General features: G+C 40.0%; 1 protein-coding gene across 6 annotated transcripts in view; it reads right to left on the reverse strand.

The window, feature by feature from the left end:
- syngap1a (synaptic Ras GTPase activating protein 1a) overlaps window positions 1-12147 on the reverse strand; it is a 178277-nt gene that overhangs the window by 102359 nt on the left and 63771 nt on the right. The window contains exons 1-2 of one of the 6 annotated variants that reach the window (XM_046858985.1): window positions 4185-5366; window positions 3894-4059 (exon numbers count right to left, since the gene is read on the reverse strand). The exons of the other annotated variants lie outside the window; for them this stretch is intronic. The gene's annotated coding sequence lies outside the window, so the exon portion shown is untranslated. Of the gene's footprint in view, window positions 1-3893; window positions 4060-4184; window positions 5367-12147 lie in introns of those variants that run through there. 6 annotated transcript variants of the gene reach the window in all.

The raw sequence follows: 12147 nt of genomic DNA on the forward strand, positions 1-12147 counted from the left end.
GAGAAACATTAAGGTGAATATCAAAGTAAAATAAAATAAGTAATTTAGAGTGTGTTAGTGAAGTGAAGAAAAAAGAGTGCAGGCAGGGTGGAGTAGATGGAGAAGAGTGATAGCAGGAGTGATTTGTGATAGAAGAGTATCTGTGAGAGTGAAAGGGAACGTTTATAGGACTGTGGTGAGACCTGTGATGTTGTATGGATTAGAGACAGTGGCATTGAGTAAAAGACAGGAGGTGGAGCTGGAGGTAGCAGAGCTGAAGATGTTGGGGTTTTTGTTGTGAGTGACGACGATGGACAGGATTAGAAATTAGTTTATTAGAAGGACAGCGCATGTAGGACGTTTTGAAGACAAGGTGAGGGAGGCGAGCTTGAGATAGTTTGGACATGTGCAGAGGATGGACATGGGGTATATCGGTAGGAGAATGCTGAGGATGGAGCTGCCAGGTAGGGTGAAAAGAGGAAGACCAAGAAGGAGGTTTATGGATGTGGTGAGGGAAGACATGCAGGTGGTTGAGTTGAAAGAGGCAGGAAATGTCAAAACTCTAGTGGTTGCTGGAAGTTTGGGAGGTTGAAACATGTACATTTTATAATCACAATGTTAAATCAAGCTTCTTTTCCTGACACCGAGGGTGTCACTGTGATTAACAAAAGACCTGATGAAGAAGTCAATATCCATAACTCTTCATAATATAAGGAGTTAAAGGAAGTGAAAACTCATTGTATTTTTCTTTTTCTCTGATCCCTTCCTTCTTTTTGACTTATTCATCCTGACGCCCTACCTCTGGATTAAGTCCTTTCCAATTGGAGACCACTCGCTCCTGCTGAGGATGTTCTCCACATGAACGGTTTAAAGATTCATGAGGTTCCTGTGGAGGTTAAACTCAAGAACCATGAAGATGGATTTGGACTGTAATTAAAAGAAACAGTCTGTTACAATGGCTTAGGGTTACAAATACCATGAACAGTTTTTCTACTTGAGGCTCCATCAGAGAACAGTTGACACAATGATGGAACTATAATGAATGGACATTTGGGGTCATCCAGCTGAAGATGGGTTTCCTCAAGGGTCTGGTTTCTCTCAAGGTTTCATCCTCATATTGTCTCAGGGAATTTTTCTTTGCCACTCTCGCCACTGGCTCGCTCACTAGGGATGAACTGAGAAACTAATTGAAATATTTTATATATATATTGGAAATCTGTTTATTTCTGTAAAGCTGCTTTAGGGGGAAAAAACTGCGCTATAGAAATAAAACTGAATTGAACTGAGGATTATTTGCCATATTTTTCAAATAGGTTAACAGTTGCTGAGGTCAGAAAATGGACACGTCGATACCATGAGGAATGTAACTATTGTTATGTTAAATCAAGGAATTGGTTGTGCAAGTTTTCTTAATTCGATATTATAATACTAGAATGAATTAATTGATAGCGAAGTGGTAAAGGCATTGGATTTTGGCTCAGATAGTTGTAAGTTTAAATCCCAGCCACTCGGTTAAAAAAAAAATACGCTATTCATGTAAATGTACTGTACATGTGTTTCTTATACTGGACTAAATGCGGCACCTCATGCAAATCACCACTTGAAAATATACATGAATTCGTCCTAAAACAGATGGAATGACTCAAGACAGTCATGTTTTCTAGTCAATCTGACACTCTTAACCCGTCCTTGATCCTGACAATTGCTTAAACTCTGTGAGGAAAATGAAAACAACAACAAAAACGTGCATTATTCTCAAAAGGCCGAGAGCTCAACACGAAGCATTCTTCACCCTCTGACACAGTGAAGCGTTACAGCACAGCTCGCTCATTATTTCAAGGTGATATTGCGCAAACGCCTTAAAAAGTATCCTCTGCAGTGACGAACGCGGCTAAATTAAGAGACGCCCGTGGGTGTTATTAGTGTGCACTTTCATTCAGTGTCTCAAACAAGAATTAGCTGTAATAATAGCAAAGATTTAAAAAAAATTTGAACGGATTTCAATAATGATTTAACAGCCAGGATTCATCACTGGTACAGACTTCGTTCAAACGCATTTTTAAATGATGTTTCAATCTACTTGGTCTTTTCAAAAGTAAAATAAGCATTATTATTTAGTCAGAAGGTCACTCTCTAACAGCACTTCATGGTCTCAGCTGTCCAGTTCACATTTAGCTAGAGGTTATGGGAACACACATGAAGGACTACCATTACTGCAACCATAGAAACCAATTTTAAACCAACATTATAAAATGAGTCTGAGCATGGACTCCAAAACTTCTCCTGTTGCTCAAAATTTTTTTAAATATATCTATCAATTTGTTGTAATAAAATAAAATAAATACTACCAAGTTATTGAATTATGTTAATATTATTAATTTAATGATTATTAAGACAACCTTCAGAACACCTCCAATGATTGGACTAATATTAACAGAGAGGGCTTCCTACTCCTGCATTAGGAACCCATTTTGATATTTAGCGTCTCCATTTTTTTTTTAAAGGTTTATCTGAACTGCAGTTTGATTGCCGTGCCACAAAATACCAATCATGCCACTGTCTCATCAGTCCCTTAAGCTCTTCTTATTTCACCAATAGAACTCAAACTTCATTATAACAGGATCGGGTTTATGAGAAGATAATATTGTGTTCTGCCAAGAAGCTACACTGTGAAGTCCCTAGTGCCCTTTCATAATGAATTCAATACAATATGAACAATATTACAGGATGAAAGTTAAGACTCTCGGGTTGTTCTGTTTAGACGCCAGTGTTCAACAAACGCTTTCCATTATATTTTACCCGAGCACACTGAAACGTTTTCATTTGTACTATTAAATTAAATTAAATTAAAGTGCTAACGCCAAAGAAAATACAACGTTAAACCAATCCTAGGCAGTTGGATCTCCAGCTGAATGGATAATGCCCTCACAACAAGTCTCAAATCTGATTCTGTAACCGAATTTGGACTGATCGTGTAACTCTAGCTGCATTGATTCTAGAATACTATTTGGATTTATCCTAAAACAATAACTGGACTGATTCTAGAACTCTAGCTGGATTGGCTCTAAAACCTCAGCTGGATTAATTCTAAAAAGGTAGCTTGACTAGTTCCAGAAACCTATAGCTCAAATTATTTATAAACACTAGCTGGAAAAATCCTACCAATCTAGATCGATTGATTCTGGAACCATAGCTGGACTGATTGTGGAACTTTAGCTGCACTGATTCAAGAATACTAGTTGGATTAATCCTGAAACTCTGTAGCTAAACTAATTCTGGAACTCCAGCTGGATTCATTCTGAAAGAATATCTTAATTACTTTCAAAAACCTATAGCTTGACTGATTCAAAAAAACTAACTGAATAAATCCTAGAACTCTAGAACCAGGACTGCACTAATTATATAAGGCTCTCTGGTTTTATACTGGAACTCTAGCTGGACTAATCCTAAAAATATCTAATCTAGAATTTTAGCTGGATTGATTGTAAAATAGTAGCTTCTTTATTTCCAGATACCTATAGCTTGAATGATTCATAACTCTACCTGGTTAAATTCAAGAACTCTAGAGAGATAGCTGGACTGACTGTGGAACTCGGGCTGCATTGATTCTGGAACTCTGGCACCACATATTCTGGAAGTCTGTATAGATGTATTCCCCAGTTGGATTGATTGTTGCAATCTTGATGATTTCTGGAAAATTTAGCTCAGTCATCACAAAACTAAATCATTTGCTGCTTCCACAGTACATTGAGAAAGCTGCTTGTTTCAGCACAAATGTATCCCATGCAGTGCCCACCCTTTATACCACAGAGACAGATATGTATACCTTTCCTACACCCTTCCCAAAACCTATTATCCTATATAACGTCTTGACTTTCGGAAAATGAATAAAAAACATGGCATGGGTGGCTTACCAATGAAAGAGGAGGCGTCAGACTTGCAGACCTTCTCTTCACTTAGTCCTTCTGTCTTGGTTTTTGAGTGTAAGTCTGTGGAACTCAGACAGAAACGTCTACAAGGTGGCGGTACAAGGCATCAACCAGTCTTTCCAAAGAGTGTCCCACTTTAAGACATCCATCACTGCGCTCCCTCAATTCCATGCATCATTTACACGGATTAGGTAAAGAAAATAAAAACACCAAATAAACAAATGCAGGTCCTGAACCCACACCACACAAATAGTCTCATGAGTTTGGCGTCATTACCGTCCAGCTGGATCTTCACTCTACCGCCATGGTGCCTTTTTAGACCAAATCTTTCCGAAAATACTTTAGGATTAGGACTTTCCGACAGTCGCGAGTGTGTGAAGGGGAGAGGTAATTTTAGGTAGTTGATCTGTAGAAGGCCTAGTTGGTGGAGTTCACTGATTCCTACTGGTCTCCTATTCTAGTATCATCAGCAATTAAAATAAGTGAGTGCAGTTAAATTATTTATTCATCAGTCTTGCTCTTATCTTCTATTAGGAAGGTGTAAATATTTCATGCAGCATCTGAAGATTAAAAAAAAAAATTAAAAGACCTTAAAAAGTACTTAAAAATGATGACCAGTCCTTCTGCAATGCAATACAATACAATGCATGTTGATGTCTTTCTCACTCTCAGGTCTCTCAAGCAAAGCCGTTTTTCTGTCCTTTATCTGTCCCTGTTCTGACTGCAGGTCCACTCACTGATTTTACACACAGATACACACACCTCCCTCGTCCGGCTCGCGCATCCGTGACTTTTCTTGCTCTTTTCGGATCCCGGTGTTGTATCGATGTCAAGCTAAACGCTATCATCATTTTGTATCCAATAAATTACAGGCTTTGAACTATTTGAAAAAATTTAAATTACAATTTCAAGATGTTGGTCATGTGTTTGACTTAAAAATTGAAGATCTTTTTCCTCCCAGTCACTCCATTACGCACAAACCGGTGATCGGTGCGCAACGCGCGGTGCCCATCCTGCAGCGGTGATCTTTTTAGTAATTTGTATTTATTTATTAATTTATTTAATTTTGCAAATGCCGGTGTTTAGAAAAAAGAAAAGAAACGCACGCTCAAGAAAAAAGGAAAGAGGAAGGTGCAGGCGCCCGCACGTCCCCGACTGCGGCATCCTCCCGACGCTTGCGCGACGCTTAAGACGCGCGCCGCAGCCTCCTTAACGCCTCTCCGACCGTCCGCCTCGAGGAAGGAATTACTAAGGGGGGGAAAAAAAATCCGCGAGATCTCACGTCGAAAAAAACCCCGACGTCGCCAAGTTGGGTGGGCGCGAACACCGCCGGCACCTTCGCGGAGCAGCCACACGCGCACGGCGGCGGCGGCGGCGGCGCGGCTGCGCGGCTCCAGAGGTGCGGCTTGGGGGAAGAAAAAAAAAAGAAAAACGCTAAAATCCGTCGTCTCCTCCGAGTTTCATTCTAGTGAGAGAGAGAGAGAGAGAGAGAGAGAGAGAGAGAGAGAGAGGAGGAAAGGTGGTGGTGGGGTGGACGAGAGGACGGGGACGGTGATGGGAAAGGGAGGCGGGGGTGTGTATGGTAAGGAATCCCCTCCCACTACACACACACACACACACACACACACACACACACACTTGTTTAACCGCATCCACTACCACCACAGGAATCTCTCCATCATCACAGAGCTGCAACACTTCACACGCTCCTGTGCTGTGCTCCAGTGCAAGCGAGTTCACAAGACAGATGAAGTTCACCTCTTTCCCAGCACCTAACAAACTGCAACCTATGTGTATGAATACTAAAAAATCAAACACTGAAAGTTTTTCCCCATCATGAAACCGTCAAGTGCTAAAAGAATAATTTTAAATACCAGCTCTCCATCTCCATCTATTATTTATATATTTATTTTCAACAATATCTAACTTCTCTAGCGACCTTTCAGGACATATTTATTTACAAAGTAATGAGGTCAGACCTTCTCTGGCATCCTGTAACCAAATCAGATTTATTGTGGACTTGAATCTCGAATGCATATATTAGATTACCCATATCCATATTTTAAAAGTAGCAATACAGCATAGTCTCCTTTCGTATGCACCCCTTAACTATGCCAAGCCAAATGTGTTTCTGTGAACCTCAGCGTTATTATATCTTCTCAATTGGTCAAAGTAGTTCTGTTACACTTCAAACCTGGTGGACAAGATGTCTTAAAGATCCATGAAGTCACTGAGCAACTCAAGAACTTTCAGGATGGATTTGGACTGTAATTATTACAGTTTCTATGAACAGTTCTGCATTTCAGCACCAATCACTGAACAGCGCACCTTAACAATGATGGAAATAGGGTTATGGATGGACATTAGGTGCCACCCAGATAAGGACTGGCTCCATTTTTTAATCTGGTTCCTCTCAAGGTTTCTTCCTTATGCTATCTCAGGGAGATTTAACTCACCATAATTGCCACTGGTTCACATATTAGAGATAAACTTACAGGTATAAGGAACGAATGTATAGGCACCAAAAGTATACACTCTTTATAACCTTGTTATTTCTGGAAGGCTGCTTTAAGACAATGTTAAAAATGAATGTCTTATAAGTCCTTCATTATAGATTTGTACCATAGAACAAGTAGAAATAAATAAGGAACTATTGAACTACCACTTCTCCTTAAAGCAAGTTCTGGGAAGATAAAATCATAAATTCATTTAGAGCATTTCTCCCTTTCCTTGATCTCTGATTTCTTTCTTTCTTTCCAGTAGTCAAAGGTTAAAAGCTAAAAGGTTTTCCGGATAAATAAAAAAATGTAATCAAATAAATCAAGTCACTTCCGTTCAAACCTCTAAATCAACAAGGTGCTTTCACGAATCAAAAGAAGCAATGGAACCTGATCTATGAAGGCTTGCATGTCCATACCCACCCTTCAAGAAAATAATATTTGGCTGTGCCATTCTCAGTTGGTGCTTTATCACACACACATTTACACATAAACACACTATTATTACAGTCATTACTCTTCTTTAAATATGTGATTGGTCTTTATAAACAGCTGAACGCATGCTATTTGTTCTGAATCGAGGGTCACTCCCATTTCCATGCAATTACTGCACGGCTGGATTTCATTTCATCAGCAGGGTTTCAGGCTGAACTGAGATGGAAGTGAACAAAAGCACTAGTGGAGTTGACTTCTAACCCGCCCACGTTATGCCAAACGCTGGCACTGGTGCTTATTTGAACCTATGTGAAGAAGAAACAAACTGCACACACACACACACACGTGAACATGCATTTCTCATTCACTGTGCCATCAACAAACAGTGTTGTTTTAGAAGCGCATGGTGATGTTATCAGTAATAAAAATCACACAGGTACAATCCATACGGCTTCACAGTGCTCACGCTCTGGCTCACGGCGCTGCCAGCCACACTACAGCTCCCCTACGTTAAGGCATGCACTATTATCCTGACGAACCCCCCTGTTTGTGCTGGTACGATCCAGAGGATCCGCAGAGCAGACGGTGGATGCATCCAATCTGCACGCAGAGAGGGGACACAGGACCAAGACTTCCTGTTTCCATGACAACGCAAGCCTGCAGCCTGAAGAGTACAACCACAGGAGGAACGAACATGAAGAAGGGAGAACGGATGGAGAACGGATGGATGGATGGATGGATGGATGGATGGATGGATGGATGGATGGATGGATGGATAGATAGATAGATAGATAGATAGATAGATAGATAGATAGATAGATAGATAGATAGATAGATAGATAGATAGATAGATAGATAGATAGATCTCATCTTTCTTTCATCATTCTCATGATATCTCTTATTCCTTCTTTCTCTCTTTGGCATTCTTTCTCCATTTTTTTTTCACTTTCTCTCTCTCTCTTTCTCTTTCTCTCATAATGTTGCTTTTACTTCTCGCTTTCTTTCACTCTTTTCTCCTTCTCTTGTGCTTTCTCTTGTCTCACATCCATATGTACATCCTTTTCTATACATTTCTCTGCCATTCCCTCCTTCAGTCTCTTTCTTGTTATCTCCTTCTCTTTTTACCATCTCTCTTTTTCACTCTCGCTCTCTCTTTCACTGACCCTGCTGCCTCTGCTTACAGCATTGCTACAATAGTCTGTAATTATTGCCATGGTTACAAGCTGAAGCGTAGATCAGCAGTGACCTCGAAGCTGGTAGCTTCTCCTCCCTCATGTTTTTAAATACCTTCATTCTGTACCATTAAAACACTTACATTTCAATCTTTCCCCTTTTTCCTCGTTTCTGCTTCTTGTTCTGACGTAAAAGCAGAGTCACACTATCACAAATATATGTCCAAATATATGTTTGTATGTTTGTGTGTGTGTGTGTGTGTGTGTGTGTGTGTGTGTGTGTGTGTGTGTGTGTGTGTGTGTGTGTGTGTCCATATATACAGTACTGCAGGTCTCCTCTCACCCATGGACGCAGTCCTTGCTGCAGCCTCCCAGTCCCACTGTTCTCACCAGATTTGACCTTGGCTTTGACTCTCCTCTTTTTGGCCCAACTCTTCAAACAGCCCTCAGACGATTATTACCCATGCTAATTTATTCATTCACTCTGGTACCTCCGCATCTTGAAGGTCTGTGACTGAAAACGGAGCTTTAACAAGTATTATGGTAATAAAACCCTTGAAAACTGAAGCAATTTCTGACTAAGCTGGACAACAAATAGTGGAACACACACACACTCACACACACACACACTCACACACACACACACACACACACACACACACTCACACACACACACACACACACACACACACACACACACACACACACACATCAACACGTATGAAATAAGGTGTCTTTTACTTCACACTGTTGAATCGGTTATCATGACTACTGTGCCAATTCATCTGTAATGACGCACAAGCTGTTCATGTTAAACTCCAGTGTCTATGGTGAGGTTGATGCCATTATTAAGATTTTAGATATTTTTAGATTAATTATTAATTAAGATTTATGTAGGTTCCCTGGTGGTCTAGTGGTTAGGATGCGGTGCTCTCACCGCCACAGCCCGGGTTCGATCCTGGTCAGGGAACCTACCCCAGCCATTAGGGTTCCACAAGCCTTAGTGCCGGTCCCAAGCCCAGATAAATGGGGAGGGTTATGTTAGGAAGGGCATCCAGCGTAAAAACATGTGCCAAATCAAACATGCAGATGGTCCGCTGTGGCGACCCCTAATGGGAGAAGCCGAAAGAAAGATTAATTAAGATTTATAATCACACTCTTGATATCACCCAAATGAGGATGAGTTCCCTTTTGAGTCTGGTTCCTCTCAAGGTTTCTTCCTCATAACATCTAAGGGAGTTTTTCCTTGCCACAGTCTCCATGGCTGCTCATCAGGGATAAATACACATCGTTCACCTTAATTGTTAAATTCTGTAAAGCTGCTTTAAGACAATGTCTGTTGTTAAAAAGAAATAAACTTGACTTGAATTATTGAAAGTGCAGTTTGCCATTTTACAATGTTTGTAAAAAAGAAAATCTGCCTACAATATTTGGCAGACACTTTCCAGGGTTTGGATTTAAACTCACAGCCTGCTGACCCAAAGTGCAGTGTAGTAACCGGTGAGCCACCACTTACCCATAACTAAATAACTAAAACATTGACTGCACCTCTAGTTGTAACAAAACTGCTTAGATACTTTCCTTTCTATTTTCCCAAAACACATCATAGAAGGCCATTTCCTAACATGCTTCAAACACTATATACAGCAAAACCATATTGTACGAGCAACTAATCATACGCGCAAACGAAGATACGAGCGACCTTTCTTACAAAATTGTACCCTATTTTGCGAGCAAATTTTGAAGGCACGAGCAAACCCACGCTGCCGGGTTCCCCGCTTTCGGCCGAGGGTAGCATCAGTCGCTTAGTTCATCTCGTAACGCTCGGTCGCTCTCGTTGTTCAGTGGAGCAAAAACGTTACTTTTTTAGTGTTATAGTTTTATTTCACTAGAAATCTTGAAAAATGTCTCCCAAGAAAATCAGTGATGGTGCTGGGAAAAAGAAAGTAGTCAAGTCAAGTCAAGTTTATTTCTATTGCGCTTTTCACAACAGACATTGTCTCAAAGCAGCTTTACAGAATTTAACAGTCAAGGTGAATGATGAGCAACTATTAAAGTAAATAGAATTACCATTAATACCAAGAAGGTTACAAACGTGGTGTGCATCTCACACTCGCAATCAACCACTACCACATGGATTATTGTTAAATTATGTTTACCGTACGGTAATTTGCGGTGTATTTGTCTGTTAAAATAGGCTACAAATACTTTTTAAGTGCAGAAATAAGCGATCAAACGAGGTTTCGGAACGGATTAAATCACTTATAGGAAAAACTAGTTCGAACATACCAGCAAATGGACCTACGAGCAATATTCACGAACGAATTATGCTCGTCCAATGGGGTTTTACTGTACATGGCCATTTTGGAAATAATTTACCCCGCATACATCACAGACTACAAACAAGGCCACCTTGAAGGCCATTTCCTCTTCCTCGACAAGGATAAGACAAAATAAATAATAGTGGACATGAGGAAGGAGAAAAGGACCTCGTCGACCACTGTTCACTCGGGAGTTTGAAGTGGAGAAGGTGAGCAACTTGAAATATTTATGTCTACAATAGTGACGCCCTCACTTGGACACTACAAAGCTGGTTAAGAGGGCTTAGCTGCGGCTGTATTTTCTTAGGAAGCTGAGGAAGTTTGGTATGTCTCCTAAGCTCCTTCCCAACTTTTATAGCTGCACTATTAAGAGCATCTTGACCAACTGCATCACAGTGTGATAAGGTAGCACTAGTGTTATGAGAAATACAGAACTTCTAGGGTGAACAACTCTTTCATTCCCACTGCCATCAGACTCCCAATAAGCTGACAGGACCTTACAATCATGGTCTACTATTTGTATTTGATTATCAACACTGATTTTAAACACTTATCGTGGAACTTGCACAATCATTGCAGCCTTGCATACTCATTGTGGACTTTCTCATACATTGCAGAATTTGCACATTTATTGTGGACTGTGGTATACACAGTTGATTTTGCATAGGATTTCACACACTATGCAATCATTGCACACATATCTCTGGTTTTGTATTTTACTCTGCATACATATGTTCAGTTTACAGTATATATTTTCATATGCTGCTTTTAAAAACTGTTTTTTACATATCTTTACCTTTGTTATTCTTTTGTTGTCTATTTTATACCTATATTAATTTTGTGGCATTCACTGTGGAGAGCAAAGGAAAAATCTCATTGTATGGGGGAAACGTTTCTTTACTGTGCATATGACAATAAACATAAAACTAATCTAATTTCTTAATATAAACCTTATCAAACCTTATCAAACCCTATATACATGACAACCTAGGAATCCATTTCCCCAGCATACATCACAGTCTACAAACATGACCCCCTTAAAGGCCATTTCCCAACTTACTTCACAAACTAAAAACATGGCAGCTTTAGACACATCACAGTCTACAAAACATGTCCTCATTGAAAGCCATTTCCAACATGCATTATAAAATCCACCTTGGGTAAGTGAACAGGGACGTGGTTGCTTAGTGGTTACAATTTTGGACATTTGATTAGACTTCTGATTGGAAGACCATGAGTTCAAATCCAAGCACCCACTCCTGAGCCTTTAACCTTCAACTACTCAGCTGTATAACTGAGATAATTGTATATCACTCTGGATAAGAATATCTGCCTAATACCAGAAAGGTAAAGGTAGTCCATTTACATTTCTCCTGAAAAATCGATTGGAACATATTGAAGGTTATTATAAATGCGGATTAAATGTGGAATCGGATGTTCAAAAAGCACATACAAATCTTACGATCAGGTGTCTATATAATGCATGCTGATATAAGCATGGATCTGGTTATTATTTAATGCCATTCGCAAAATTAAAAAACAAAACAATAAACAGACCAAATGATGACTATTCAGCATGCACCAAATTCTATATCAATGCAATGTGTCAATCGCCATAGATGCAAACTAACGCTTTACACTTTTGTGGGGTTATTTTTTTGGAATCGACGAACTAATCATACTTGCAGCAGGTATATGCAATCTAGGCGGTCACCTAGGGTGAAAACAGCTGGGTGGGCGGCAGTGAGCGCCCCTGCTTTGCTGCTGCCATCCACCATTTCATTTATTTACCTGTTTTTCTGCTGAAGTTTAA

The sequence above is a fragment of the Silurus meridionalis genome, chromosome 10, assembly GCF_014805685.1.
Source record: "Silurus meridionalis isolate SWU-2019-XX chromosome 10, ASM1480568v1, whole genome shotgun sequence".
In the NCBI taxonomy this organism is placed as follows: domain Eukaryota; kingdom Metazoa; phylum Chordata; class Actinopteri; order Siluriformes; family Siluridae; genus Silurus; species Silurus meridionalis.